Here is a 24,807-nt window from a genome sequence, read left to right as displayed (position 1 = left end):
GATACTTTATATGGAATACCCAAAAGACTCTATCCCCAAACTACTATAACTCATACAGCAATTCAGAAATGTGGCAGGATTCAAAATCAATGTACAGAAATCAGTTGCTTTCTTACACACTAACAATGAAAATACAGAAAGGGAAATTAGAGAATCAATTCCATTTACTATAGAACCAAGAACCATAAGATACCTGGTAATAAACCTAAACAAAGAGGTGAAGGATCTGTACTCGAGGAACTACAGAACACTCATGAAAGACACTGAAAATACAAAAAGATGGAAGAGCATTCCATGCTCATAGATCAGAAGATTAAATAGTTCAAATGTCTATACTGCCTAGAGCAATCTATACTTTCAATGCCATCCCAATCAAGAAACTACAAATAATTTAATAAACATTTCTTGGGGAATGTTAAATGTAATTTCACTAGATTGGTTTCCCACAATACATTGAACAAAGATAAGGTACATTATCTTTTACTTTGCAGTGGAGTCGATAACAGCTCTAATCTAAAGTCAAATGGCCTCATGTCAAATCCTGACTCTGGCTTTGTGCTGAAATAACTTACACATTTTACTTCATATGAATGAAATTTCCAATATGGGTGATAAAATCATAGCACTAGAAACTTGTTCACTCAAATGTGTTGCTTTTTTCATCTTGAAGCTACAAAATATAAGGTCACTGACACTGTGAAGACTTAGGAATGCTTAGAATACTTTGAATCTCTATGAAATTTAGCAGTTATTGCGGGTTTTTTGCCATCGTTGTTTATAAAAAAGAGTTACCTTAGACAAATCATTTCATCTATAAAATGAAAGAATCTAAGAGCAAGGGCTCTGGAATCAATCTACCTTGGTTTGAATCCTGGCTCTGCCATTTGCTGAATTTAAAGCCCTGGACCTCTTACTTTGTCTCATTAAGCTTCAGTTTTCCACAGCTGAAAATAAGAATTATTACACCATTGCTGTGAGGATAAAATGAAACAATCTATGCAAACTGCTCAGTACAGTCCTTCATACAGAGTAAGCCACAAGTGCACACGAAATGTTATTGTTTTTTATTAGCAATATCAAAATGTGGGTATAGCATTAGGAATCAAATCATACAAAGGACATTTTGCAAATCTGCAGAGACAGCAATACTCTAAGTAATCAATTCGTCTTTTTTTTTTAAACATTTTATTTATTTATTTGAGAGAGAGACAGTGAGAGAGAGCATGAGCAAGGAGAAGGTCAGAGGGAGAAGCAGACTCCCCATGGAGCTGGGAGCCTGATGCGGGACTCGATTCCGGGACTCCAGGATCATGACCTGAGCCGAAGGCAGTCGCTTAACCAACTGAGCCACCCAGGCGCCCTCAATTCGTTTTTTTAAAGATTTTATTCATTTGAGAGAGAGAGAGTTCGCATGCACGAGTTAGGGGGAGGGAAGAAGGCAGAGGGAGAAGCAGGAAGCCCCAGTGGAGATCAATCCCAGGACCCTGAGATCATGACCTGAACCCAAGGCAGATGCTTAACCATATGAGCCACCCAGGTGCACTCTAAGTAATCATTCTTAGAGAACTGTCACTTCCCTTATTTGGTACTCATAAACAATGACCTTTCCATTCAAAGCTACCCTCTGCCAGTCCCTTGATATCACAACCTTCTTGTTTTACATTTTATCATACCTTTTATCACAACTTAATATCTACTTTACTATTTTATTATTATTTATTATTTATTGTATTATATATTATGTACTATATCCTGTTACATATATGTAATGTGTCATATATGTGATATATTGTATGTATATATACATATATACTGCATATATATGTGTAATATAATGTAATATAATAATTTATATTATAATAAATATTATTTATTAGTATATTTAGTATACTATTTACCTTATTTACTATCTGCCTTTCCCTTCCAAAATGTAAGCTCCAAAAGAGTAGGGAGGTATAATGGTTAAAAACACAGACTTGGGGTGCTAGGTGGCTCAGTTGGTTAAGCGACTGCCTTCGGCTCAGGTCATGATCCTGGAGTCCCAGGATCGAATCCCACATCCGGCTCCCTGCTCGGCAGGGAGTCTGCTTCTCCCTCTGACCCTCCCCCTTCTCATGCTCTCTCTCTCATTCTCGTTCTCTCTCAAACAAATAAATAAAATCTTAAAAAAAAAAAAACACAGACTTGAGAGCCAGACTAGGTTTGATTCCTATTCTCTGCTGCTTGCTGTGTCCTTCGGCATGTTAGTTAAGTTCTGTGCCTGTTTCCTTATCTGTAAAATAGGGATAATAACATCTGTTCCACAGGGTTGTAATGAGAATTAAATGACTTAAGATATATAAGGCAATTTGGGTGCCTGGGTGGCTCAGTTAGTTAAGTGTCTGCCTTTGGCTCAGGTCATGATCCCAGGGTCCTGGGATCAAGTCCAGCCTGCTTCTCCCATTGCCTCTGCCTCTCTCTGTCTTTCATGAATAAATAAAATCTTAAAAAAAGATATATAAAGCACTTAGCAAAATTTAACACACAGTAAGCACTCAATAAATGCTAACATAATTATTGACCTAACTGTCATTCCAGCAGCCTGAGTAGTGCTTGGCACAAAGCAGACACCCAATAAACATTTGCTAAGTAACAGAGTCATAAGAGCTCAATGCTCCAACTGAAGCCAGTCTTACAGTTCAAGAACATTCCTTAAGATAGAGTTGAGAACAAAGGAGAAGGACTGGGAAAAGGTGCTTTCTGCAGGATCAAAGCCTCTGTTCAGACCCCATCTTCCACCCTAAGTGTTAAGGCCTGCAGATCACCATAGGGCATGATCTAAATTCTAGAGCTGCTTTTGGCAGCTAGGTAAGTCCTTGGGCACAACATCCTTCCTCAACTGACATTCATCAAGGGGTTACCATGAACAGTATTTTGCATGTATTAATTCATGTAACCCTTATAACAATCTTGAGGTAAATACTACAATTACCCCCATCTTACAGACAGGAAAACTGAGGTAGAAACAGGTTAACTTGTCCACAGTCACATTACTCCCCAGGGTGGGATGAGGAAGCAAGCAAGAGGATCACCTTAGTGTAGGAGGAGACAGAAAAGACCTGAGGGGTCCAGACCTATTCTGTCAGTTTTTAAAAACATTTCCTTTATTTTCAGCCATGGGTCTCCTCCTCACCTTTCAGGAAAAAATCACTCACCTTCAAGTTCTGAGCCTCTCATGAGGAATATGAGATAAAAGACCTCACTTCCATTGATATCCCTCTCTACGGGCAGTGCAAGTTGCCCCTCTTCTTCTGTTTCCTAGCTTTCAATGATGTGTTCAAACCACTCCTCTGCTGATGTCCCTCTCTTGTTCTTTTTGTCCTTGTGGGTTTAAGCCTTTTAAAATTTCTTTATTTTCATATTAGTGGAGTTTGAGAAGGACAAGAGCTAAATATGTGTGGTTGGGTGGCCATGTTTAACCCCATATACTACTTTTAAGATTTTTTTTCAAATAAAGATTTAAAAATGGGAAGATGATGCTGATAGTAGGTGGAAATATGAAGTAAAAGGAAAGAGAATAAAAGGGAAAAGGAATTAAGAGTTACTGAGTTACTATTATATGCCAGGGATTTTAAAATGTTTTAATCCTAACAACCATGTCAAACTGTCCTCCTTTTGGAGAAGATGAAATTCAAGCTCAGAGAGATAATGAGAGCTCCTTTGCCTAATTCCAAGAAGCTAATGAATGGTAGAGTCTGATTCTTTTTTTTTAAAGATTGTATTTATTTGACACAGAGAGAGCGAGAGAGGGAATTCAAGCAGGGGAAGTGGGAGAGGGAGAAGCAGGCCTCCCACCAAGCAGGGAGCCTGATGTTGGGCTTGATCCCAGGACCCCAGGATCATGACCTGAGCTTAAGGCAGACACTTAACAGCAGAGCCACCCAGCTGCCCCTATTTTATACATTATTATACAGAATATATATGTAAGAGAAAAATACTTTTGGAAGAATTTGGGTTTTTTTAAGATTTTTATTTATTTATTTAAGAGAAAGAGGGAGGGAAGGAAGGGAGGGAGAGAGAGAACATGAGCAGTGGGAAGGGTCAGAGGGAGGAGAAGCAGTCCCTGCTGAGCAGGGAGCCTGATGTAGGGCTCAAATTCTAGAATCCTGGGATCATGACCTGAGCCAAAGAGAAAAGGGAGATGCTTAACGGACTGAACCATCCAGGTGCTCCACTTTTGGAAGAATTTATATCATAATCTTAATAATGGCTAATACCTGGATGATGGAATTAGGGTGATTTTTACTTTCTTCATTCATTTAATCAGCAAATATTTATTAAATTCCTACTATGTTTCAAGTACTATTCCAGATGCTGGTGATACAGCAATGAAGAACAGAGACATAGTTCACACTCTCATGGGGCTTACATTCTCATGAGAGAGACAGACAGTAAGCCAACAAAGAAATAAATAAAATCAAGTAGTGATAAATGTTATAAAGAAAAAACAAAACCCAGGAACAAGAGATACCTAAATATTGCCTAGATTTTGTTTTTACATTGACCATTTACTAATTTTCTAATAAGGCAAAAAAAAGTATTTTTTTAAAGATTTTATTTATTTATTTGTCATAGAGAGAGAAGCGAGAGTGAGCACAGGCAGACAAAGTGGCAGGCAGAGGCAGAGGGAGAAGCAGGCTCGCTGCCAAGCAAGGAGCCCGATGTGGGACTCGATCCCAGGACGCTGGGATCATGACCTGAGCCGAAGGCAGCTGCTTAACCAACTGAGCCACCCAGGCGTCCCAAAAGTATTTTTATTTTAGAAAAAGTTAATATATTTCAGGGACACCTTTGGAGGATCCATACATTGGTAAGGGACTGGACCAAGACACATTTAAGACCTCTGAATGACTAAAATTTAAAGGGTAGACTTCAGTTATCTGGAAAATTCACTTCTGTGAAATCTCTCATTCTTCCCTGATACTTAATAAAAAGTACTATAGATCACAAAAGTCCCTGATTGCACAGGCTCGATTTCATGGGATCCCCAGAGGCTCACTTAAAACTTCCCTAATTCCTGCTTCCCTCTCTCTCTCTCTCTCTCTCTGCCTGCCTCTCCGTCTACTTGTGATCTCTCTCTGTCAAATAAATAAATAAAATCTTTAAAAAAATAAAAAAAAAAAAAGAAGGGCGCCTGGGTGGCTCAGTGGGTTAAGCCGCTGCCTTCGGCTCAGGTCGTGATCTCGGGGTCCTGGGATCGAGTCCCGCATCGGGCTCTCTGCTCAGCAGGGAGCCTGCTTCCCTCTCTCTCTCTCTCTCTCTCTGCCTGCCTCTCCGTCTACTTGTGATCTCTCTCTGTCAAATAAATAAATAAAATCTTTAAAAAAAAAATTAAAAAAAAAAAAAAACTTCCCTAATTCAATACAGATGAGCCTGTTAAACCTGTTAAGCCTGTTAAACCCCAAAAAGTTGTTTGGTTTCAATTCCAAAACTGTAGATCTATAACTCTAGAGACATTTGTTGAGATCACTTTATGGAGCCGGAAAAAAAAAAAGTCCTATTACTTTCCACAAATGTATATAGTGAGCCAAGACTTTCCTTGGTTCTCTGAGACCAGGAAGTTTTTTATTTTTGTTTTGTTCTGTTTAAAAGATTTTATTTATTTGTTAGAAAGAGAGCAAGGGCACATGAGCAGGGGGTGGGCAGAGGGAGAAGAAGAAGCAGACCCCCCTACTGAGCAGGGAGCCTGACTCAGGTCTTGATCCCAGGATCCTGAGATCATGATCTGAACTGAAGGCAGATGCATAATCGACTGAGCCACCCAGGTGCTCCTAGACCATTAAGTTTTTTAAGGCAAAACAATCTGGAATAAAGGCAAAAAGGGATCTGGAGTTGAAACCACAGAGAAATGAGCAGAATATCCTGAAAGTCCAAAGGAATAAATTTCTAAGTGCAGTCTCCATTGATAAGTGAAAATGTATATGTTGTGTTTGAAATTACAAACACATCTAGATATTATAGATCCTCCTATCAGGAGAGAAAAAAAAAGTATGGCCACTGGTGATGGCTATCTTACTGACTGACATCTTCCCTGGGCTAGTTTCCTTCTTAACTAACAAACTGCATTCATAAAACTGTGCAGCAGAGTTAGAGGTATAGCTAATGACACCAGAAGACAAGTACACACACAGAGATGAGATCTGTAACTTTGGCTTCATTAATACTATTAAATCAGCCAAACCAAAAAGGTATCAGGTAGATTTATACCACCAATCCCATGCACACTAACATTTGACTTGTATTGGAAGAAGTTGTAATAGTGTATGTGGTATAGCCTGGTAACTCATCTTGCTGATTATGCAGAAGTATCTTCCTTATCAGGTAAGAATATAATCAATCTTCCCAGGACTTAAAAAAAAGCAGTTAAGGGCATCTGGATAGCTCGGTGGTTTAAACCTCTGCCTTCCGCTCAGGTCATGCTCTCAGGGTCCTGGGATAGAGCCCTACATCAGGCTCTCTGCTCAGTGGGGAGCCTGGTTCCTCCTCTCTCTCTGCCTGCCTCTCTCCCTACTTGTGATCTCTCTCTGTGTCAAATACATAAATAAAATCTTTTTGAAAAAGCAGTTAAAATACTGGTAGAAAAACTATTTTGTCTTAATTCTTAGAGATGAAATATTTATACACTATGACCAAAACCTAAAAATAATGTATGTATTTATTTTTCAGAATACTTTAACTAATTCTACTATCTGTATTTTTCATAAATTTTCTTTTTATCAAAGGTCCAAAGAACAATTTTCAGCATGAAATAAGCAGACACTCTGTAAATACAGTCCAGATCTATAGCCCCACCCACACCCAACCCCTCAATTCCTTTAATGTCCTGTTTTATACACTTCGGTTAAAGAAGGTGAAAATCTGATAACATCCTCTCCTGTTCAGAGTTCAACCACCATCAGAACAGATAAGGACTGGGACACCTGGGTGGCTTAGTAAGTTAAGTGCCTGCATTCAGCTTGGGTCATGATCCCAGGGTCCGGCTCCCTGCTTAGAAGTGGGCCTCCTTCTCCCCCATCCTTTGCCTGCCGCTCCCCCTGCTTGTGCTCTCTCTCTGTCAAATAAATAAATAAAATCTTTTTTTAAAAATTACAAGAAAACAACAGATAAGGATGAATAATTATGTTCTAGGAATATATGGGGAATTCAGTTTTTAAAAAGGGAATAGCAAGTCCAAATTGTCAACACCAACTGTTTTAGCCAGGTATCTTTTATACAGATGATTGAGAATGAATTCAGAGAAGGCCTACATCATTCCATATCCTTAGAGTTTTTAACTGGGAAGTTTCACGTGCTTTGTTTTTTGGGTTTTCTTTTTTGTTTAGTTGGTTGGTTTTTTTAGTTTTTTTAAATATATATTCACTTTAATTACATTCATGTTTTTTGTTTTTTAAGTAGTCTCCACAAAGCCCAACAAGGGGCTTGAACTCAAAACAAACAAACAAACAAAAACAAACAAACAAAAAAAACCCACACAGAGCAAAAAACAAAAAAGAAAAAAAGCAGGGGCAGTTTGAACTGGCGAACCTGAGCCAGCCAAGTGCTTTGTTATCACAAGCAAGCAGAATCCCTAATACTGATAACTAATCAAATCCACAGAATTGCTGGGGGAAAAGATTAATTTGAATTCAATGCACATTTGTTGAACAGAAATCAAGACAAATAGCCAACAACATTTACTATTTGGGGAATTTAAAATACAAATCCATTATGATTTGCAGGAAGTTCCCCCCACCACCAGAATTCATTTCTCTGTTCTGGGGTTCTGTGCTCTCTTAGAAAGCACTAGGATGAACTTCATCATCTTAAAAAACTAATACTCAAAAATAGGCTGAAATCCTTAGAAAGCCTGTTTTGGTAGAGTAAAAAACATGCTTTACCCACAAGGGAGCTTCCCCCTCCCCAATTTCAGATGTGAAATTTTCACAAAGTGGATGGAGTTAGTTTGCTTTAAAGTGGATTCAATTTTTTAATCCTGAAAAAAGCTGTAGGAAGTCAAGCTACAACTAAATTCTAAATTTCAGTTTAGTATATTCTCTTGGTTCTTAGAAATAAATTATCAAAGTGCTTCTTCTCTTGCCTCACCTGCCTTTTTATCTACTTTTAACGAAGGGTTCATGTACGTGTACACACACACACACACACACACACCCCAGAAATAAGTCAGATACTACTAACACCTTTCAGCTAAAAACACCACCTCCTTTTGAAAAAGGCATGGCTATGAATGTAGGAAATTAAAGTTGGACATAGAACAAAGAAAGGTAAACAGATAAAATTAAGAAGAGTTTAAGCACCTATGTTCAAAGATGATTCTGCCATACTTTCGCATAAAACAAATTTTATTTGGCCAGGAGCGCCTGGGTGGCTCAATGGGTTAGAGCCTCTGCCTTCGGCTCAGGTCATGATCCCAGAGTCCTGAGATCAAGTCCTACATTGGGCTCTCTGCTCAGCAGGGATCCTGCTTCCCCCTCTCTCTCTGCCTACCTCTCTGTTTACTTGTGATCTCTGTCTGTCAAATAAATAAATAAAATATCTTTTTTAAATTATACCTGGCCAGATACTTGCAAAATCAGTCTCCTCAACATGCATGCACAATAATGAGTTTGATGGAAATGGATGGATTAACCTGAAAAGCTTCATATCATAATTATAAACCAAGTTAATCAAAAGTAGGTAGAGCATGAGCAATATACAAAGACAAAATATAAAAAGACAATATGGGTAGAGAGAGGAAAAATTGTGTGGGAGCAAGAAAACAGTTTTGCCCAGTCAAAACTGAGGGTGCAGGTGGGAATAGAATATCACAAAAGAAACAACAATAATGTATCCTTACATTCACACAACACATTTCTATTTATAAAGGAGTGCTTCATAAGTTTCATTAGAGACAGCAAGTATATTCATTAAGCAGTTCATTAATTTGATATACATTAAAGAGAACATCCTTGGCACCAGACAGACTTGGATTTGAATCCAAATTCTGCCCCTTAGTAGTTGTGTGACTTTCAGCAAATTGTTTAATCTCTCTGATGTGCAGTTTTCTCATTTAAAAAGTACAGATGGCTTTTATTCATGGGACTGTTGAGAGGAATATTATGAGGTAAGACATATAAAGTGCTTGGCACATAATTCCATCTCTTCTTCACCTTACTAATATTGCCAAGCTCCTGTTGTCTTCTAGGTTCTGTGCTAGGCCCAACTGGGGATACACAGGTAAATAAATATGACATGGGCTCTGCCTTCAAGGAGTTCAGCAATACATGTTACACTGGTGATCTAAAGGATGAAGGAAGGGAGTTCAGTGAAGACTTCACAGAAGAGACGTTTTATGCCTTTCTTTCCTTTAAAATATAAGGAATAAACACCAACTGGAGAAAAATAGAAAAAACAGATAAGCAAATAAAATAATAAGCAACAAATCAGGGACACCTGGGTGGCTCAGTCGGTAAAGCATCTGCCTTCTGCTCAGGTCATGATCCTGGAGTCCCGGCACTGAACCACATGTCACGTCAGGCTCCCTGCTCAGTAGGGAGTGTGCTTCTCCCTCTGTTCCTCCCTTGCTCATGCGAGCACTCATGCGCATGCACACGCGCTCTCTCTGTCTCTCACTCTGTCAAATAAATAAATAAAATCTTTTTAAAAATTTTAAAAAGAGCAACAAATCATTCCACTACCAAGAGATAACTAAATGAACATTTTGAGTTAGGGGAGTGTGTGTGTGTAAATTTAGGAGATTATTTTATGTGCATATATGTATAAATACACACATTTTTAATAAAAATTATGTACTATGTTTTATTAAATGCTTCCTTTCATTCAACACTTACAATGAAAATTTTTGTCAGTAAATAATAATATATAATAATACCTAATATTTTTTACTATTTTAATCTTCACAACTTAACGGGATAAGTACTAATTTTATATCCATTTTATAGATGATGAAATTGAGAGAGAGGGTAAGGAACTTTCCCAAGGTCATACAACTTGTATGTGACATAATTGAAATTTGAACCCAGTAAGTCTGATCCAGTCTGTGCTTTTACTTTTGAGAGAGAGAGCGAGCAGCGGTTGTGGGGGGAGGAGATTAGCAGAGGGAGAGGGACAAGTCAACTTCCCACTGAGCAAAGGGCCCAAAGCAGGGCTGGATCTCACAATCCAGGAGAACACAACCTGAGCTGAAACCAAGAACCTGATGCTTAACCCACTGTGCCACCCATGGTGCCCTTACCATAATTCCTTAAAAGGGTATAGCCCAGAAGGGAAATGATTAGGGATTAAATGGAGATAGCGAGGAGGAAAAAATATCAAGAACCAGACAACAGGGGTGCCTGGCTGGCTCAGTTGGTACAGCATGTGACTCTTGACCTAAGGGTTGTAAATTCAATCCTATGTTGAGTATAGAACTTACTTTTTAAAAAAGGAAGAAGAAAAGAAAAAAAAAAAAGAAGAACTAGACAACAGACTTGGTGACTGACTGACTGTGGGATAAGAAAAAAAAATAACTCTTGGGTTTCTAGGTGGAGAGGAGTGGCATTATTAGTTTCCTTTTATAGATAAAGAAGCAAAGGCCCAGAAACACAAAATAATTTGTCCAAAGTACAGTTTCTTAATAGCATAATTTGGAACTTAAATTCTAGACTCCTGTCTCAAAGTACTCTTTCCACTATAAGACAACACATCAAGGAAGAATATTATCCTATATTTGTATAGCACTCTATAATTTATAAAGAACTTTTGCATACATTATTTCACTTGATACTCTTAACAACCTATTAGGGCAGGTATTATCATCATTTTACTGATGAGTACACTTAAATAGAGTAAGAAAATAGATGGACCTTCTTAAAATCCTGAAAGATCTAAATTTCATCTGTTGGATTACAGAAGAGCCTTAAGGTGGGAAGTGAAATTCAAGTGATGAACTTGGGACTACCATGGCTCCTGAATGTTGTAGGTACTGAGAAGAGAAAGGGGCTAGAAACAGAAGTGGTTTGGGCAGGTTTCAGGCTAGCCAGCCATATTGTACAACTCCACATCACAACATTTACAGACTTATATATATTTAAAATATTTATATACTAACAATGTGGCTGCTGCCCCCTGGAGTTGTGTAAGACAATAGCCCTAGATGAAATAAAGTAGAAGTCTCCAACCTGCAGTTCAGGATCTACAGGTAGGTCTAGAAACCTTGCTTCATGGAACTCCAAGGTGGTTTCCAAAAATGTTTTCTCCACTCTGCTATATCCCCTTTCTGCTATACATTCCGGCTATCCCAGCTAACATTCCCAGAGTGAAAGCAAGAACAGTGTAGCCAGCAACTACTTCTCAGGAACTACAGTGACTGTATCCACCCTGATCTCAAGAATCAGATTAAAACAGGATCCTCCAGGGGCACCTGGCTGGCTCAGTCAGTATAGCACATGACTCTTGATCTCAAGGTTGGGAGTTCAAGCCCCATGCTGGGCGTGGAGCCTACTTTAAAAAAAAAAAGAAAGAAAGAAAAAGAAGGTCCTCCATAAAATAAGGTTGGAGATCACCCTAATAAAGGATTTGGATGAGACAAAAATGGTCTTCTGTGATCATTTCTACTTATCTGATGGAAAAAAACTCTAGAAAATATCAGAATAATATGGTTAAACCTTCTTAGAACATGATTATACTTACATTAAACCCAAAGGTAATAGAGACAAAAGGCAGGTCATAACAGGCATTCATTTGGCAATCCATTCGTACCTTGAGAGAATACTAACACAGATTATAAACAAAACTTACTATATAAGCTTTTGACAAAGTTGTGATGAGGTAAAATACGAAACTAGGACACAATGGTCTAGTCAGATGCTTCAACTGTAGAACAAAACCTAAAATGACCACTCCGGTCTTCAAGTGGCCGAGTCAAATAACTTCAGTTAAGTTTCTTTTCCTCACACTTGGACAAAGGAAACACACTATTCATAAGGAAACATGACTGAAAACAAAGGCTAGACAAATGTATTCTATTTTGCTTGAAGATATTTCTGATGGCATTCTATCAAGCATCACAGAATGTATCTCTTCCTCTTTCCTTGCCTAACCTCTTTCTACTTCTAACTTCTTGGACTTCCCACTAGCACTTCATTTACACATTGCTCTCTAGTGCTACTTGGTGCTACGAGCAGTTACTGATCCCAGCTACTCTGTGTAAATATCATTTTGTTGCTTACATAGTTGTGCCACTAAGAAAATATAATACAGGGGTGCCTGGGTGGCTCAGTGGGTTGGACCTCTGCCTTCGGCTCGGGTCATGGTCTCAGGGTCCTGGGATCGAGCCCCGCATGGGGCTCTCTGCTCAGTGGGGAGCCTGCTTCCCCCTTCTCTCTCTCTGCCTGCCTCTCTGCCTAATTGTGACCTCTGTCTGTCAAATAAATAAAATCTTAAAAAAAAAGAAAAGAAAACATAATACAAAATTCTATACTCGGAGGACACCTGAGTGACTCAGTTGGTTAAGCATCAAGACTCTTGATTTTGGCTCAGGTCATGATCTCAGGGTCATGAGATTAAGCTGAGCATGGAGCCTGGTTAAGATTCTTTCTCTCTCCCTCTCCCTCTGCCCCATCCCTCACATGTGCACTCTCTCTCTCAAAAAAAAAATTCTAAATTCAGGGAACAAATTAGAATGAAAATGTGATCAAATTGAGGCCTATGACTCCAAAACCCATGCATGCTAACTCTCTCCAAAATACCATATCCAAGGAATTTACCGCAGATTAAATACCTGCTCAAAGCATTCAAAAACTGGCTGTATTAGAAAAACCCAGAGACGTCTAGGTGGCTCAGTTGGTTAAGCAGCTGCCTTCCGCTCAGGTCATGATCCCAGCGTCCTGGGATCAAGTCCCACATCCGGCTCCTTGCTCAGCAGGGAGCCTGCTTCTCCCTCTGCCTGCCACTCTGCCTGCCTGTGTGCTATCTCTCTCTCTCTCTGACAAATAATTTTAAAAAAGAAAAAAAGAAAAACCCAGTCTTTCTTCTCATGTTTCTCCTTAACTCTCTTACTACTATCACACTCACAACACTTCTGGCACCAGATTTGTGACAGTTTTCCCCTACCAAGCAATGCTCTGTGACAGCAGCTAGGTGTCCTACAATTTAACACAATTCTGACACTATCTACCTGGAGATAGGGTTAGATCCCACAGGTCAAAGGTTTAATCCCACAAGACTGTTCCCACCTTACCTACCCCAGACTTAAATAGCTAATCAAAGCATTCAAATGATGGCCCTCATCTATCCCTTTCAATACTCTTCCCCAACATAAAATCTCTACTACAATCAGACAAGTACCCTCACTGCCATATAGCCCATGATTGCCATTTCTTTCTATGATTTTGTTTAGATTGGTCCCCTCACCTGGAATGCTCTCTTCCACATATTTAAATCCTATCACCTCACTCATCTGTAAACTCCAGAAAAGCAGGACCACATCTGTTGTATACAAAGTCATATCCCCAGTACCTTGCAAATGGCAGCTACTCAAATAACTGCTGACTTAGTAAATGAACCCACCTCCTCCATGAAAAACATGTCAAATACTCATATCCACTTTCTTTTTGAATTCTGAATACCCTTGGAATCAGCATCATAGGTTAGTACCTAATTTCTCTGTAATTGTTTGGTATTGGGTTTCTTTCTCTGGTTAGACATTGGAGCATATGCCTTATGCTTCTTGGCATATCTTACAGAACCCACATAAACACTAGACATACAATGAGCACACAATAAACACGTATTCCTTGGTGTGCTGATGTAATTTATAAAAACTCAATTTACATACAACTTTTTTTTTTATAAAGATTTTATTTATTTATTTGTCAGAGAGAGAGAGAGCGAGCACAGGCAGACAGAGTGGCAGGCAGAGGCAGAAGGAGAAGCAGGCTCCCTACAGAACAAGGAGCCCGATGTGGGACTCGATCCCAGGACGCTGGGATCATGACCTGAGCCGAAGGCAGCGGCTTAACCCACTGAGCCACCCAGGCGTCCCTTACATACAACTTTGTAAGAATGCAGCTATTTTGCAGAGTAGGTCAGACCTACACAAAGCCTTTCCCTCTGCCTATATTTTGTATTTCAGAAATCATTCAAAAGTATGTTTCAGCATTTGGCAATTAGAGAAATAATCCAGAGAAGCTCAATGGCCCCACAGTTTGTAGCTCACTAATTATACAAGCCAACTGTTATGAGTTTTGTCAGTGGTAAAGCAGAAAGAGTACATCAGGGTGATCTGAATTGCTAGCTGTCAGAATAAGTTTAGAAATGTAGGTGTAATGTAGGCTACTGTGCCTTCCTAATCTGAGTTTTCCATTTTCTGTGGTGTTATTTGGAAACTAAATATTACTTCCAGGTACTGATTGTATATTAGTATATTCCTCCTACAGTCCACCCAATTTATAGTACCATAAAACTATAATTTATAATTTTATTACATAGGTTGCTAACATTACTTTTACCGTAAATAATTTTTAAAAGAATGATGTTAACTAAACTTTATTGTGTGTTTACTACCTGCCAGGCACTGCTATTAGGACTTCACATGTATTAACTCACTGACAATCCTCTGAGGTAGGTACTGTTAAATCATTTTGTATTTACCTAATGTCTGAAATATATGTTTTGAATAAACATTTTTTTCTTTTTTTCTTTCTTTTACAAAAAAAGAAACACACACACAGACCATTTCTTTTCTCTTCCTGGGAGACCTAGAAAATACAAACAAAATAAGACCAACAGCATTTTAAACATTAGGTCCTTTAGCATATCTTTAAATAATGTAATTACCTTAAAACAAAACTATGAGTCCTTACTTATGAATTTAGTTTGAATGTACCCAAGAAATTTTGAGTTACCAATACTGTAATTTATTTTATCATCAAATCTATTTGCTCATACTTTCAAAGAAGATCAATATTTTTCCCTTTAGGACAAATAAGGAACTTAATTCCAATAGAGCTAATTTTGCTCAAATGTCTATGTACTTAAAAAAATACAGTTCCTTTAAGGTAAGGTGAGAACAAGGTTCTAAAACCAGACTGACTGGCTTTAAATCTCAGCTTAGCCACTTGCTAGGTCTAGAAATAAAATTTGGCCCTATGAAAGAATATTTCAACTCCTACCAAAGTGCAAACTACAAAGTCCTAGATTTTTTTTCTCATACCAGAGGAAGGATAGGTCTCCTTCATTTACATGCACCAAAAAAAAAAAGAAAGAAAGAAAAAAAGAAAGAAGATTCAAGATCCCATGACTTAACACTTCCCCTAAAGTTAAGAAACAGGCACTTGTGGGTTATTTTTGTAATAAACACAGTGGACACACTCTTATGCAATCCTAATCATACCCTAAATTCAAGGTCAAATAATACACTGCACTAAATAAATTATTCTTTTTTTCCAATCATCATACAGTGAATTTAAGGCTACTAAAACTCATCCTATTATCACCTAGCTAGAAAGAGAGAAGCCAGATAAAACACTTTGCTTTAGATGGACAATACTTGAAGATGCAGGACACCAATTTGATTGCTAATACATAAAAACCCACTTACAGGTATGATTAGAAAATAATACCAAGGGTGTCTGGGTGGCTCAGTCGGTTAAGTATCTGCCTTCTGTTCAGGTCATGATCCCAGGGTCCTGGAATCGAGTCCAGAGTCAGGCTCCCTGCTCCAAAGGGAGTCCACTTCTCCCTCTGACCATCCTCCCACTCGCTCCCTCAATCTCTCTAATAAGTAAATAATATCTTTTAAAAAGAGAAATGAATATCAACCTATTGTGGCTGTAAGTCTGAACTAAAAACTGATATTCAGAGGTAACAGTGAAACGGCATAGTAAAAGAAGAGAAAGAATTTACTGGCCAAGAGGAAACTGGTTGTATACAAATACTTTAATATTAATAGTAGTGTTTTAATAATATATTAATAATCAATACAATATCCTTTATATTAATAGCATTATTATTTTTTCTATTTTTCCATTTTTCTGTTAGATTGTTAATCTTTTTTTTTTTTTTTAAGTAGGCTCCATGCTGGGCATGGAGCCCAACACAAGGCTTAAACTTACAACCCTGAGATCAAGACCTGAGCTGAGATCAGGAGTCAAACATTTAACTGAGCAAGCCACCCAGGTACGTCTTAAGAGCATTATTAATTGATTTAATAATTCAATTAGAATTCTTAGAGCAGGGGCACCTCTGTGGCTCAGTCGTTAAACATCTGCCTTCGACTCCAGTCATGATCCCAGAGTCCGGGAACCGAGCCCCACATCGGGCTCCCTGCTTGACGGAGAGCCTGCTTCTCCCTCTCCCCAGCCCCCTGCTTGTGTTCCCTCTCTCGCTGCCAAATACATAAATAAAATCTTTAAAAAAAAGAATTCTTAGAGCAAATAATCTTATTTTCACCAAAAAAATAGATACCTCCTTTTTTGCTTATCATTGTTAAGTACAAGGATCAACAAAGGAAATTAACACTTGGAACTCCTTCATAACCAAGCTCTTTGTAACCTTTTGTTAGCTCAAGGATCAACTCTCAGGTATCCTCACGACCCTAAGAGTCAGCTACAAATTTTTCCTAAACAGTCCTGAGAATTTTCTTTAAAGGGCTCTTCACTGTGGAGTTCTTTCTCCTGTTCTTATATGTCTGATGACAGTTTCTCAGGTCTCAACAGAAGCCCTCTTAATGTTTTCTCCTGAATGGCAGGTAGCACACTCAAGAGAGTAGAAACCATCTTCTTCATAATTCCAAGTTTATACAATGCCCTGCAAACTCACAGGTCAGAGTAGAACAAGGAAGTAATTCCAGTATTATTCTCTCCCAGTCTTTGGCTGGCACATCAAATGCACAAGCAGGATCAGCAACAATTACAACAGCATAAAACAAAACACTTTTTTAAACCAAAACAAAATCAACTAAGGTTAAATGGCCAAGTTAAAACAATTTCCCTAGGATGTGAAATAACCCATTAATTTCAATTAGTAAATTATGAAAATGTACTCCTGAGTATAGGTCTGGAAAATTGAACTTCTGCACTAGAGAATTATGGAGTAAAAATAGGTTTTAAAAAACACAGCTGTGTAATTCTAAATGTGGACAGAAAGCATGAAACAAAATTAAACTGGCTCAAAATGGGGACATTTTATCCTCATTCCCTTCAAGGAAAGAAATATCTGTGAAAACTAGTGTGATCTATCAATACCCCACACATTTAATCCCACAAAGATATGAAAATCACTTCAATTTTCTAACAGTGCTGGAGAAACTAGCAACATATTTATGAAACCAGAGAGATACTACCCTCTCACTTTAAAGAAACACATTCTAAAAGTATTGTGATAATTTTCTTGCCATACTACTTTACCAAGTAAGTAAGCAAGTTATATCACATTCAATCAATCTGAAGACTGAGATTTATAAGTAAAAATCATGATTGCTGAGATAGTAAATTGAACCAAAATAGGCCTGTGGCCTGTCTTTCCTGCCCACTCCCCCATCCATATTTTGATTTATGTCCTAAGAAAGATCACAATTTAAAAGCAAAACTCTGTAAAACCTTTAAAAAGATGAGTAGAGGGAATTTTAAGACGAAACTCCCATATATTATTCCCACCTGTTCCAGTACCTGTATCACCTCAGACAAATCTCTCCTCACAATTTAATTTCCCAACTGTCAAATGAACATTATTTTCACTCATTGGGATGTGTAAAAAGTCTTGATTAAAGTTTTTCAAGTATTTTTAAATATATAGATAAAAGAAACTATAATGAGGCATTTACAAAAGGAATGTGTTGCCTTAAAGCGCTCACAGAAGTAAAGATTGTAATGTGTCAGTTGGTTATTTTTGCTCATCACGCTCTCTCATTTTCAGATAAATTCTACTACTTCTCCATGCATTTTTCAAAGAAAAATAACCTTCTGCATTAGAGATCAGAGATGTTAACCTACCCTTTGGAGGGATTTGTGTTTAATCTAACCCTACCTAGAGGCCAAGAATCAAGATCTTTCTAAGACTAAGAATGGAAAAGAATAGTTTCTATCAGGTTAAGAAGACTAGTAGAGAAATCAATTCGGAGGAGAAAAGGAAATGCATAAATTCCTTGAGAAAATGCTGGAACAGCTTCTGGCGTCAGATAATGTTATTCATTCCCAGCAATTTAAAAATTGATTCCAAATTACATTTAAGTCATAAGAGTCAATAAGAATTAAAATATAGCAAGATTTAACAGGAAAAGGGAGAGACAAATCAAGAGACAAATCTTGGGTTTGTCTAAGGTTAAGACAAACCTTAAAAGGAAAAAAGGAAGAGACAAATCTTAATTATAGAGAACTGATGGTTACCAGAAGGGAGGAGGTGAGGGAATTAAGGAGTGCACTTGTCTTGATGATGTATGGAAGTTTTGGATCACTATATTATACACCTGAAACTAATATACTACTTTATGTTAACTAACTGGAATTAAAATAACAGCCTAAATAAAAAATATATAGAAAGCTTTATTTTTTTTAAATTTGAGTTTACATCAGAATTAAATCTCATACATTAACACTGTTTTTGTCATTTCATGTATTTTTTCTATATATAAGCTTTTTTTATTGGCTGGAGGGTAGCTGGATATGGTTCTAAGCTTACCAGTTTTAGATTCTGTATTTTTTTTCCTTTAATAGTACTAACTTAGAGGCTGTGGCTGTGTTAGAAATAGGGGTGTTTATGTACAGTGTGTTGTTGCATGTCCAGCATCTTTCCAGGCCCCCAAGCCTTTGTTCATATTTTTTCTTCTACTTGGGATGCCCTCCCCTACGTCCATTCCTACAAAGTTAAATCCTATCCATTTTCAAGGCCCACCTCAAATGCTACCTTCCCTGAACTCTCATAACACTTTCTCTAACATACAAGGTTAGTGAGATTGGAAGGGTATATCTGTCTTTCCTACTGCACTGTGAGACCCTCCAGTCAAAAAGCACTCTCTCATATCATGAACATAGACACAAGAAAGTTTTAAAAATAAAATCTCTGTTCAAAATATCCTTTAAAAAGGATGAGAGAGGCGCCTGGGTGAATCACTTGGTTAAGCAATGGACTCTTGATTTTTGGCTCAGGTCAGGATCTCAGGGTCACAAATGCAGCCCCACCTCAGGCTGGGCCCTGAACTCAGCACAGAATCTGCTGGTCCCTCTCTCTCTACTCCTCTCCCTGCGTGCATGTTTGCTCAATCTCTCTCTCTCTCTCTCAAATAAATAAATCGTTTTAAAAGTTAATAAATAAAAAGGATGAAATAAGCAGTCTATTCAATTAGTGGGGCTGCTAGAACCCACTGTATTCATAACTGAACTCAATTAACTCGATTGCAAACTCATTTGAGGTCAGAGACTCTGTGCTGTTTCTTGTGCATACCCCCTACCACCCCACACCTCAATATCACCCAATTCAATGTCCTGCACACATTAAGACTCAATACAAAACCCTATTACTGTAGATGAACACACACTAAAACAAAAATCAGATGCTAAAAATACAAACTTGTGAAACAATAAAAGAGCTGTTGGTGCTTAGGATAAACCCAACGTCTACAACAAAGTGTCAAAGATAAAGGTGCCACAGGGATGGAGAATGACTTTACCGGGAAAGGGGCAGAATGAACAAAATGAAATGGAAACGAGAGTGTTCTCTCAGTTTAGCTTATGCTCCAAGAGAAAGCAAAAAGCAAAATATATTTCTTTACATCATTTCATTAATGGTCTTCAGTCCATATGACTTCCAATACCGGTACGGACCTTCTTGTACCTTCAACTAATTGGGTAACATAGGCCACTGGATGATCAGGGCACTTTCCCAGAAGGGTACAAGAAAAGTGACACGGGTCAGGACTCAATCTCCCCTCCATTATTCCCTGCTGGGAAGGTAAAACTAAGTGTGGTAAATACCAGAGTTGTGAAGAAGTGAGAGTTCGGAGACTGTCCCTGTTTAAAATAACCCCGCTACACTCGGTAGTAGAGATTGACGGTACAGAACACCTCTCCAGTAGAAGGGGACGACAGGGAGCCCACATAGGACGTACCTGGTTTTTCTTTCCTATGCTGAAACCTCGCGAGCTACGCAGCCCGTGGCAACGGCAGATCCACGCGCAGGTTCCAATCTCACACACAAGGAGAAGAAACAGTAGTGGTGGCGTGGGGAGGGGGGCGGCGGCGTCGGGGACAGCGGCCGCGGTGGCGTCGGCAGCGGCGGTGGCAGCGGCACTCCCACGGCTTCTCTTCCTCCACCCACCGCCGCCCGAGCCTGCGGCCTTTACCCGTCCTTTCCTCACTCCCCCTACTTCCGGGTGACGCCCAGGCCGGAAGCAGGGCCTGAGATGCAAGAAAGGGACGCGTCACGTGAAGAGGGACAAGTGCCCGGGAGTTGAGCTTCTCCCGCCCCCTGCTGCCCCTGAGTTGACACGCACCCTCGCGTGGAAGTCTTTGGCGCGGCAAAGAAGCCTCCTTTCTCCCATCACCAAAAACAAAACAAAACAAAATCCCACCAAAACCTGTGTCATCTGTAGCTTCCCAACCTCGAGCCATTAAGTACCATAGAAGTCTTTGTAAATCATCTTCTGCATAGTTCAGCCTTTCTCAGTATGAAATTAACGGGGTGATGTTACTGTGTAGCCTAACTCCAAATGCAAATGCCAGAACTATGAACTTGCACTCGTCCCTCCATTCAAAAATTATCTCAAAAAATTTGACTTCTTATTCATAATCTTTACGTATATATTGGAGTTGGGGCCGGCATCTCACCTCACGCTACCTTCATATCGCCAATCTAAAGCTTTGAACCACCTATCCATTTATCCATTCGCTTGTCCATCATCTTAAAAACCTAGAGGATTCCAAGGATGCAAAGAATTATTAGAGTATCTACAATAAATGATGCAACAAATGATACAGATGCATTAAATGATGCAATAAATGATATGATGCGATAAATGATACAGAAAGCATTTGAGAAAAATGTAGTTTTAATCCTGTCTTCCCATTTTCACATTTTAAAAAATAGCAAAATCCTAAGATTTTTAAAACAATATTAACAGTAAGAGGAACAGGCTCCATCTCACTAAATTAAAAGTGAGATGCGGTCTTTTCGTATTGCCTTAAATTGAATATCTGTCATGAGATGTATGGGGAAATTAATTATATTTTCAGCTGGAACTGTTTGAACACAGTTGCCATAAGTATCAAGTCTTTTTTACATAGACTTTGTGAGAGAGAAAGACAGAGAGAGAGCAAGCACTGGCATGCTCTGAAAGAGACATAGGGAGGAGAAGCAAAAGCCGACATCTCGAGGATCAGGGCAGGATCCCAGGACCCTGTGGTCCTGAACTGAGCCTAAGGCAGACACCCCAGGCGCCCCCAAGTCTAATAATGTTGCCAAACTCAAAACGGTACACAAAGGATAAATATTAAAATACTATTTGTAAAAGGCTTAGGAAAGTGGCACACACTAACCATATTTAAGTGTTAAGTAAACCAATTATACCCCCCTATTGTCAAATTCCTACTAAGCCTTGACAGGCAACATTTAAAATTGCCCAGAGATCTAAAGTTTAGGCCTACAATTAAGTATTTCACAAAGAATTATTCCTTTCCCCTCTGTACCCATCCACATTCAGGACTACTAAACTTCCCAGCCATTAAGTTGTAATTGTCAATCAATGTGCACAACGTTAAGTCACAAATTCAACCCCAAATTTAAAATCTTAAAAATTACATCACATGGGACACCTGGATAGCTCTGTCGGTTAAATGTTTGCCTTCAGGCAAAAATGAGCTATTGGGATTTCATCAAGATCAAAACCTTTTGCACAGCAAAGGAAACAGTTCACAAAACCAAAAGACAACTGACAGAATGGGAGAAGATATTTGCAAACGACATATCAGATAAAGGGCTAGTGTCCAAAATCTATAAAGAACTTAGCAAACTCAACACCCAAAGAACAAATAATCCAATCAAGAAATGGGCAAAAGACATGAACAGACATTTCTGCAAAGAAGACATCCAGATGGCCAGCAGACACATGAAAAAGTGCTCCACATCACTCGGCATCAGGGAAATACAAATCAAAACCACAATGAGATACCACCTCACACCAGTCAGAATGGCTAAAATTAACGTCAGGAAATGACAGATGCTGGCGAGGATGTGGAGAAAGGGGAACCCTCCTACAATGTTGGTGGGAATGCAAGCTGGCAACCACTCTGGAAAACAGCATGGAGGTTCCTCAAAAAGTTGAATAGAACTACGCTATGACCCAGCAATTGCACTACTGGGTATTTACCCTAAAGATACAAATGTAGTGATCCGAAGGGGCACATGCACCAGAATGTTTATAGCAGCAATGTCTACAATAGCCAAACTATGGAAAGAACCTAGATGTCCATCAACAGATGAATGGATACAGAAGATGTGGTATATATATACAATGGAATACTATGCAGCCATCCAAAGAAATGAAATCTTGCCATTTGCGATGACGTGGATGGAACTAGAGTATCATGCTTAGTGAAATAAGTCAATCGGAGAAAGACAACTATCATGTGATCTCCCTGATATGAGGAAGTGGAGATGGCACGTGGGGGTTTGGGGGTAGAAGAGTAAATGAAACAAGATGGGATCAGGAAGGAGACAAACCATAAGTGACTCTTAATCTCATGAAACTGAGGGTTGCTGGGGAGGGAGAGGGAGGGTGGGGTTATGGACACTGGGGAGGGTATGTGCTATGGTGAGTGCTGTGAAGTGTGTAAACCTGGCGATTCACAGACCTGTACCCCTGGGGATAAAAATACATTATATGTTTATAAAAATAAATAAATAAAATTAAAAAATAAAAAAACTATCTCCAATGAAGTTATCGGTCACAAGGGTGAAGGCACATTATCTGTACCTCTATAATTATTATAGTACCTAGTGCTAAATAAGTTTAATGAATTTAAGATTTGAGAGAGTGAGCACCCAAAGTGAGCCTGAGGAGGGGAATGGAGAGAATCCTCAAGCAGACTTCAAACTGAGCAGAGCCCAATCTGGAACTTGATCTCACAACCCTGAGTCAGCCACCCAACCGACCCACCGAAGAGCCTAGTTTAATGAATTTAAAAGAACAGAAAACACATAGTAACTTAACTTAGTTAAGAATAGGATTTATGATATTCACCCTTACTTTTAAATAAATATGTGATAGCCCTCCAACAAGTAACATTTAAAGGATTGGCAATGCTTCTGAAGTCACTTACCTAAATTCTTCAAATGTACAGATTTTTTTTTTTTTTTTTTTTTTTTTTTAAAGATTTTATTTATTTATTTGACAGAGAGATAACAAGTAGGCAGAGAGGCAGGCAGAGAGAGAGGAGGAAGCAGGCTCCCTGCCGAGCAGAGAGCCCGATGCGGGGCTCGATCCCAGGACTCTGAGATCATGACCTGAGCCGAAGGCAGCGGCTTAACCACTGAGCCACCCAGGTGCCCCCAAATGTACAGATTTTTGATAGGAAGACTAATTTGACAACCTTCCCACCCTAGATATTAAAACTCTCAGCAATGTGTTTGGGGATAAATTGAGTGTATTTGTGAAAGGATAAAATTTTGACTCTCTGTACACTAGGAAAGCTGCAAGGTCAGAACATTGTGAGGACACTAATTTAGACTTACAGTACTGAGTCATTTCTGGCCATGCCTGAGGTAGATCGGGACAAGATTAACTACAAATTAAGCTGTAAAAGCCTGTTCAAAAATACCAACTACCACCACCAAGTTTTATCACACAAATCAACATATATACTGGCAAATGGACAAATAAACTATTTTAAAGGTCATATATACTTTTTTGCCTATAAGAGCTGACAATTATCACTTACCTGACAGAAGTGGTACAAATCATATTGAAAATCACTTGTAGTCGTTAGTAATGCCAATCCAGGAATAAAAAGGTAAATGATCTAATGGAACATTGAAACTTCCTTAAAGACAAGTGTTTATTTTTGCTTATCACATCTCAGGGTTACATGCATTTGAACACCTCAGTCCTATTTTAACATACTTTCTAAATATGATATAAAGTGTTCAAATTTTATCAAATATCAGCACTATCGTGTAGTTACTAATCTTGCAATGCACTTATTTCGCAAGGACATTCAACTTTTCCTACTCAGTGATATTACTTACTGCCTACTCAGTGAAATTACTTACTGGCTTTGATGCATTTAATGAGAAAAATATTGCCATGAGAGCATTCTTCTAGTATTTCATGTAATAAGTAAAAATCTTTCAAATGTTTGGTTATGCATAAATCCTTTCTATACCAGGTTCATTTGGAGAGTCCTAAAAGCCATTTACCTGATAATTGTTGTTGTATATGTAAGTGAACTCAGGAATCTCTAATTCAGCTAACATAGATTACTCCACGTATTTGAGCTATCAAATAGCTATTTGAGCTATCACCAAACATGAGGCTTTTTTTTTTTTTTAAAGATTTTATTCATTTATTTGACAGAGAGAGATCACAAGCAGGCAGAGAGGCAGGCAGAGAGAGGAGGAAGCAGGCTCCCTGCTGAGCAGAGAGCCCGATGCGGGGCTCGATCCCAGGACTCTGAGATCATGACCTGAGCCGAAGGCAGTGGCTTAACCCACTGAGCCACCCAGGTGCCCCAAACATGAGGCTTTTTACACCTTCAGCCAAGGAAGTACTGAAGTACATGGTGTAGATGTTTTTTTCACTTA

General features: G+C 38.7%; 1 protein-coding gene across 1 annotated transcript in view; it reads right to left on the bottom strand.

Moving 5' to 3' along the window:
• ATP7A (ATPase copper transporting alpha) overlaps positions 1–20,382 on the bottom strand; it is a 176,612-nt gene extending 156,230 nt beyond the window's left edge. The window contains exon 1 of the mRNA XM_047715684.1: positions 20,120–20,382. The gene's annotated coding sequence lies outside the window, so the exon portion shown is untranslated. The remainder of the gene's footprint in view (positions 1–20,119) is intronic.
• Between the last annotated feature and the right edge of the window lie 4,425 nt (positions 20,383–24,807).

The sequence above is a fragment of the Lutra lutra genome, chromosome X, assembly GCF_902655055.1.
Source record: "Lutra lutra chromosome X, mLutLut1.2, whole genome shotgun sequence".
NCBI lineage: Eukaryota > Metazoa > Chordata > Mammalia > Carnivora > Mustelidae > Lutra > Lutra lutra.
Note: the sequence above shows the minus strand (reverse complement) of the source record. Positions and strands in the feature narration are given on the sequence as shown.